This window comes from Heterodontus francisci, chromosome 34 (genome assembly GCF_036365525.1).
Source record: "Heterodontus francisci isolate sHetFra1 chromosome 34, sHetFra1.hap1, whole genome shotgun sequence".
NCBI classification, from domain to species: Eukaryota; Metazoa; Chordata; class Chondrichthyes; order Heterodontiformes; family Heterodontidae; genus Heterodontus; species Heterodontus francisci.
Window position 1 is genome coordinate 18,263,678 of NC_090404.1, and position 7,701 is coordinate 18,271,378.

The following is a 7,701-nucleotide window of genomic DNA, read 5'->3' on the forward strand; positions in this document are numbered from 1 at the left end:
AGTCTGGACAGGAGGCAGTGCGTGAGGAAGTGCATTCGAGGTAGCCGTAGGAGTCGGTGGGCTTAAATGAATATTAATAGACAGCCTATCCCCAGAAATGGATTCAGAGAAGTCGAGGAAGGTAAAGGAAGTGTCCACGATGTACCATGTGAAGAGTTGAAATTGGAAGTAAAGTGAATTAAGTTTTCCAGTTCGGGGTGGGAGCAGGGAATGGCACTGATACACACATCTGTGTAGCAGAAAAAGAGTTAGAGGAGGGGGCATGAGTAGGACTAGAGCAAGGAATATTCTACACACCCTACAAATAGACAGGCATTACTTGGACCTATGCGGGTACCCAAAGCAACACCTTTTATTTGGAGGAAGTGAGTGGAGTTGAAGGAGAAGTTGTTCAATGTGAAAACAAGTTCAGCCAGCCAGAGGAGGGTGGTGATGGATGTGGACTGGTTGGGCCTCTGTTCAAGGAAGCAGCAGAGAGCCCTCAGACTGTCCTGGTGGGAAATGTAGGTGTAGAGAGATTGGACGTCCATTGCGAAGAGGAGGCGTGTAGGGCCAGGAAACTGGAAATTGTAAAAATGATGTAGGGTATCTGAAGAATCACGGATGTAGGTGGGGAAAAACTGGACAAGGGGAGAAAAATAGAGTCAATATAGTGAGAAATAAGTTCCGTGGGACAGGAACAGGCTCTACCAGAAAAGTCCTGTTTGTGGATTTTGGGAAGGAGCTAGTAGTGGGCTGTCCGTGGTTGTGGGACTATGAAGTGCAAAGCTGTAGAGGGAAGATCTCCAGAGGAGCTGAGGTCAGTGACAGTCCTGGAGACAGTGGCTTGATGTTCAGCGGTGGGTCATGGTCCAGGGGAGGTAACAAGAAGTGTCTGAGAGTTGATGCTCAGCCTCTCCAAGGTAGTGCAGCAAGTTCAGAGGGAGACAGGTTAGAGTGAGTGAGGGGAGTGGTGAAATTAAGATGGTCAGTGTCACGCAGACAGTTCTCAATGAAAAGATAAAGAGCGGGAAAGAGGCTGGGGGTGGGGCTGGGGGGTGGGGGGGGAGGTCAAGGTAAAGGAAGAATATTGGAGGTGGGTGAATGGGTCTTCTGGTTCTTCTTCACCAAAATAGTGAGCCTGGAGGAGAAGACGATGGGAAGAAGAGTTCAACGTCATGCTGAGAACAAAATTCATTGAGCTGGGGCACAAGGCAATACAACCGAGACCTTTGCGAAGTATAGATTGTTCAGTGTCAGAGATGGGAAGGTCAGAGGGTATTGTGAATACATGGCAAGGGGTCAGATTAGGAGAAGGGATGGAGTCAGAGGGAAGAGAAGAGGAAGAAAGATCTCGAAGGTCATTGGTACAGATGATCTGCTGGAGCTTGCATTTCTTTACACCTGAAAAGAAAGGGAATTTTTTCTTTGTTGATGCACCAGATAAAACCAGATAAAAAGGGCGGTGGAGAGAAAGCATGGAATTATAGACCAGTCAGCCTGACGTCAGTAGTGGGGAAAATTCTAGAGTCCATTATCAAAGATTTTAACGCAGAGCACTTGGAGAACAGTGGTAGAATCGGACAGAGTCAACATGGATTTATGAAAGGGAAATCATGCTTGACAAATCTACTAGAATTCTTCAAGGATGTAACTAGTAGAGTTGATGAGGGGAAGCCAATGGTTGTGGTTTATTTGGACTTTCAGAAGGCTTTCGACAAAGCGCATGGGATTGGGGGTAGTGTATTGCAATGGATAGAAAATTGGTTGGGGGACAGGAAACAAAGAGTAGGAATAAACGGGTCTTTTTCCGAATGGCAGGCAGTGACTAGTGGGGTACCGCAGGGATCGGTGCTCGGACCCCAGCTATTCACAATATGTATTAATGATTTAAATGAGGGAACTAAATGTAATATCTCCAAATTTGCAGATGACACAAAACTGGGTGGGAGGGTGAGTTGTGAGGAGGATGCAGAGAGGCTTCAGGGTGATTTGGACAAGTTGAATGAGTGGGCAAATGCATGGCAGATACAGTATAATGTGGATAAATTTGGCTACCACTTTGGTAGCAAAAACAGGAAGGCAGATTATTATCTGAACGGCTATAAACTGAGAGAGAGGAATATGGAGCGAGACTTGGATGTTCTCGTACACCAGTCACTGAAGGTAAGCAGGCAAGTGGTATGTTGGCCTTCATAGTGAGAGGATTCGAGTACAGAGGCAGGGATATCTTGCTGCAATTATACAGGGCCTTGGTGAGGCCACACCGCGAATATTGTGTGCAGATTTGGTCTCCTTATCTGAGTGGAAGGATGTTCTTGCTAAAGAGGGAGTGCAGCGAAGGTTTACCAGAATGATTCCTGAGATGGTGGGACTGACCTATGAGGAGAGATTGAGTTGGTTAGGATTATATACGCTGGAGTTCAGAAAAGTGAGGGGGGATCTCATAGAAACCTATAAAATTCCAACAGGACTTGACAGGGTAGATGCAGGAAGGATGTTCCCGATGGTGGGGGAGTCCAGAACCAGGGGTCATAGTCTAAGGATAAAGGTAACAGGGTTGTGATGGTGGGTGATTTTAACTTCTCCTATATTGACTGGGACTCACTTAGTGCTAGGGGCTTGGATGGGGCAGAATTTGTGAGGAGCATCCAGGAGGGCGTCTTGAAACAATAAGTCAATAAAATAGTCTGCTCATTTAAAGCTTCTTCACAAAAATGTATATTTGTTGTTGTTTTGATTAGTAGTAAGATACATTTTTAATGCCTTTATCTTTCTGAAAGTGCTGAACCAGCCCCCTATGCCAGGCAAATTTGTAATTTGCACCCCCCCCCCACCCGAAAAGTTTGGACAACCCTGTAATAGAAGAACAGCTGATCAATATAGCTTTACCCTGCTCCAGATGTTTGGTGAAAGGGACAGAATTTAGGAGTGATAGAGGAAGAACTGGTCAATGCTATGAGTTGAATGCGTGGCTCAAACAGTTGTGTGGGAGACAGGCACTTCTTTTCATGAGTCACTGGCTCCAGTAATGGGGAAAAGGGAGCAGTCCCATCAGGATGAGGTCCACTTAAGCTGGGTTGGGACCAATGTCCAGGCGAATCCAATAACTAGTGCTGTAGATAAAACGTTGGGGAGGCTTAAAGTGATACGGAATTTATAAATGCAAAGAGAAAACACAAGAGCACATAACAGTGCAACGACTTGAGTAAAGTTAAGCAGAATGTGACAGGAATGGGACGGAGAGTTTAATGGTAATAGTGTATCAGCAAATAAGGGAAAATTTAGGAGATGGGCAATTAATGCTGGCCTGACCGGCATCGCCCACATCCCATGAATTAATTAAAAAAAAGAAAGATAAAATTAAAAACTCTTTCTGAATGCCCGGAGGATTTGTAGCAGATTAGGCAATTAATGGTACAATTAATGTTTTGATCTAATAGCACTATTGAGTCTTGTTTGCATTGTGACCAAGGGGGAGAACTAAATATTCTCGGGTACTTGACATTTTGCAAAGACAGACAAAATGAAAAACAAGGTAGGGTAGCCCTGAAAATAAAGACCCACATAAGGACAGTAATAAGGAAGCATGTTGGCTCGAAAGAACAGGAAGTAAAATCAGTATGGGTAGAGATACGAAATAACAAGGAGAATCTAAGACATGTGAGTTATACCTTGTACTGTGCACACTTAACTCAACATTAAAGTGTTTAAACCTGGGGATTCCTCATCTCCACGGTTCACTTTCTCCATTGCAACAGCCTATTAAACGTTTTATTATCGTAACTCACAAGGATAATTTGTAATCTCTAGGTATTTCATTTTAGAACCATGTCAGATCCCTTGAAAAACATTCAATTCTATCAAAACAAAAAACAAAAGCCTGACAGCAGCTACACTAACCTGTTTGTTTCAATTAGTCTAATTAAAGTAAAACATCAAACCATGTAATCATCTCCCAGGAGGCTAACATCAAGTATAAATATGATAATGTTTCACTGCAGTTCAGAGCGTGGTCAGAGCTTCTGATAGAAATGCACGGATCAGCAAAAAGTCTGGTGTTTGCCATTTACTATCCCGTCCTTGCAGCTATTGGGGTTCCAGGTAAAGTATTGTACTTGTTATTAGTCACAGAAATCATTGATTAGTTTTGTCACTGCTCTTATTTACCACTATCCCTTCACCACTTTTTGGATATCCTTTCTCCACTTTAATGGGATAATTTCTCCACTTTAATGGGAAAATTCTTCCCTCCAATGGGTATAATTTTTCTCCTTTTACAGAATATTTTTTTCACTTTAACTGTATTATTTCTCCATTTTAATGATATAATATTCTCCATTCACTGATATAATTTCTCATCATTAATGACACAAGTTCTGTCCTTTAGAAGTGCATTTTCTCCCCGTTACTGGTATAATTTCTTTGCATTACAAGTGTAACTTCGTCCACTTTCCAGTATCACTTTACAATTTGTGGTGGCACAATTTCACCTCTTCAATGACATAATTTTTCCAATAACTGGTGTAATTACTCATGCTTAAAAGTATAATTTAGTGCTGTATACCGTATAAGTTCTCCCCTTTATGTGTGCCATTTCAATGTAAAGGTAGTTCTATTGTGTTCTTGACACTTACTGCAGGTGAATTATCATGCTATTATCATGGTGTAAATGTAATTCTATTGTGTTATTTACATTAACGTTGAGTGAATTTTCACATTGTTATTATGGTGTAAATGTAGTTCTATGGTACTACTGACACTTACTGTGGGTGAATTATCACACTGTTATCACAGTGTAAATTGTTCTATTGTGTTATTGACACTGTTACCGTGGCGGGTTTATCCCTGTTACCACAGTGTACATCGAGGTCTTCTGTGTTAATGACATTGACAGCGGCTGTCTGGTTTGCACAAATGATTCACTAATTGAAATGATTAAACAATAATTCCTGACTGAATGTCGAGTGAATTCATTAAAGGGACATTATTAGGCATCGAGTTATGAGCAGAAATATAAGCAATTTTAACAAGTGGCCGTTTTATGAATGAATCTGTACTGGCCCCAAGCTGACAGAGTGCAGTGCTTCTGCTCTCATTCTCACCTCACACTGCTTCGGCAAAGCTCCCCTCTTCCACATTAACTGCTGCTAAGGTGCTAACTGCTCTACAGTGACCACTACTGAGTCCAAACGTTCCTTCCACTCCAAGCCCCTGGCAATTTCATGGGCTGTTCCCCTCTTCACTCTTTTCTCCATACTTTGCATAACTGGTGGCAACTCTTGCATCTGACTCAAAAAGTTTTAATTTCAATATCCACATAGGACTAAGCTGATCATCTATGCCTGCAACACAGTACTGAGGAAGTGTTGCATTGTAGGAGGGGCCTTTTCTCAAATTAGACCTCATAATCCACTGCTTCCATTGGTGCGGATTGACACCAATGATCCCAACAGAGCAACGGGAGAAGCAGTCTGAGTTATCACTGCATCTTCAACAACATACCCTCTGCCATGTGAGAAAACACTAATTGTTAATTCCGATCTCTCTGTTTGAGGATCTTTACAGACAAGTTGACAGTCAAATTTTCCAACAGTGAATCATTTTACAGCAATTCATGGTATGAGGGTCTTTTAGCTCCCCAGGAGGATATGATGTGTTTTAAATCCAAGTTTTATTTTCTTAATTGCCTGTTATTTTCCATTTTTATTGTCGGTTATTGTATTCAACCTCTTAAATATCTTCTGGAATATGTTTCTGATATTTTTCTTGTCTGTCTGTTGTTCCCATTTTGGTTTCAAGGGGTATCTGATGCTTTCTTGGTCTACATCATGTTTGATTGTATCATTTTACATTCTGATGTTATTGTCTTGTTTTATTTTTTAATCAGGATGATTATTTTAAACAGGGAAGCAGGTGGTAGGAGGTTAAGCAATAGTTTTACACTCGGGATCAGGTGTCAACGCCGTGAATTTCACACAGAATTCTGTCAAACAGATGATTTTATTGGGAGTCAGACCACATCTAGAGTACTGCGGACAGTATTGGTCTCCTTATTTAAGGAAGGATGTAAATGCATTGGAGGCAGTTCAGAGAAGGTTTACTAGACTAAGACCTGGAATGGGCGGTTTGTCTTAAGAGGAACAATTGGACAGGCTAGGCTTGTATCCGCTGGAATTTAGAAGAGTAAGAGGCGACTTGATTGAAACATATAAGATCCTGAAGGGTCTTGACAGGGTGGATGTGGAAAGGATGTTTCCACTTCTGGGAGAATCTAGAATCGGGGGTCACTGTTTAAACTAAGGGGTCACCCATTTAAGACAGAGATGAGCAGATTTTTTTCCTATCAGACAGTCGTGAGTCTTTGGAATTCTCTTCCTCAAAAGGCGGTGGGAGCAGAGTCATTCAATATTTTGAAGGCAGAGGTAGCTAGATTCTTGATAAGCAATGAGGTGAAAGGTTATCAGGGGTAGGTGGTAATGTGGAATAATCAGTTCAGCCATGAACTTATTGAATGGCGGAGCAGGCTCGAGGGGCCGAGTGGCCTACTCCTGCTCCTAATTCGTATGTCATGTTCCTGTTCTTGCTCACTCATGCACATGCTCTTTCCCTCTTTCTCTCAGTCTCTCTTGTCTCTATTGCAGCTAACTTGGCAGTGATTGTGATCCTGTCCCGAGGAAGATGCGGTCTCTCCAGATGTATCACTTATTACTTGATGTCCATGGCACTGACGGATCTCCTGGTCATGATCACTACTGTGATATTAAACCGCATTGTTCGCATTTATTTCCCATACAGTTTGTTGTCCGTCACACCGGTATGCAGTGTCCATAATGCCCTAAATTATGCGATAATCGATTGTTCTGTCTGCGTAACAGTAGTTTTTACCTTTGATCGATTTGTGGCCATTTGTTGCCAGAAGCTGAAACTAAAATACTGCACCGAGAAAACAGCGTCTCGGGTTATAGGAACGGTCTGCACACTGAGTTGTGTAAAAAATACCTTCTGGTATTTTATATATAAACCTTTGTTTATAATTAACAATATACCCTGGTTCTGCAGCATAAAATTAACATTTTATACGTCGCCTGCGTGGATTGCATATGACTGGATTCATCGCATTTTAACCCCTTGTCTCCCATTCCTTCTGATTTTACTGCTCAATGCTCTGACTGTCAGACACATTCTCGCGGCCAGTAAAGCTCGCAGGAGACTCCGGGCCCACAGCAATGGAGAGACTCAGAGTGACCCCGAGATGGAGAAGCGGAGAAAGTCCATCGTTTTACTCTTCTGTGTCTCGGGCAGTTTAATCCTGTCATATTTACCACTTCTTATAAACTTCCTCTATGTCCGAATTGCGAAATTGAGTTATTTTTCCGGTTCCAATTTCAGTCGATCAAATTATATTCTGAACGAAAGCGGATTTGTGTTTCAACTTTTGAGTTCCTGCATCAATCCGTTTATTTATGGAGGGACGCAGAGAAAATTCAGAGAGGAGTTAAAGAATGGCGTGAAATATGCACTGAGTCTAATCGTTAAATTATTTAAGTGATGATAATAGTACAAACCAACATGAATTGCACGGTATATTTCATTCATTGCTGTGCTTGTGCCTGTCATACATGGCCTCCCCTGTCAGAAAAATAGTCACTCGCTTTGAGATCCTTATCCATTGTTTGAATTAAAGAATGCATAAGTTAGACCGAATCAGCGCACAATTCA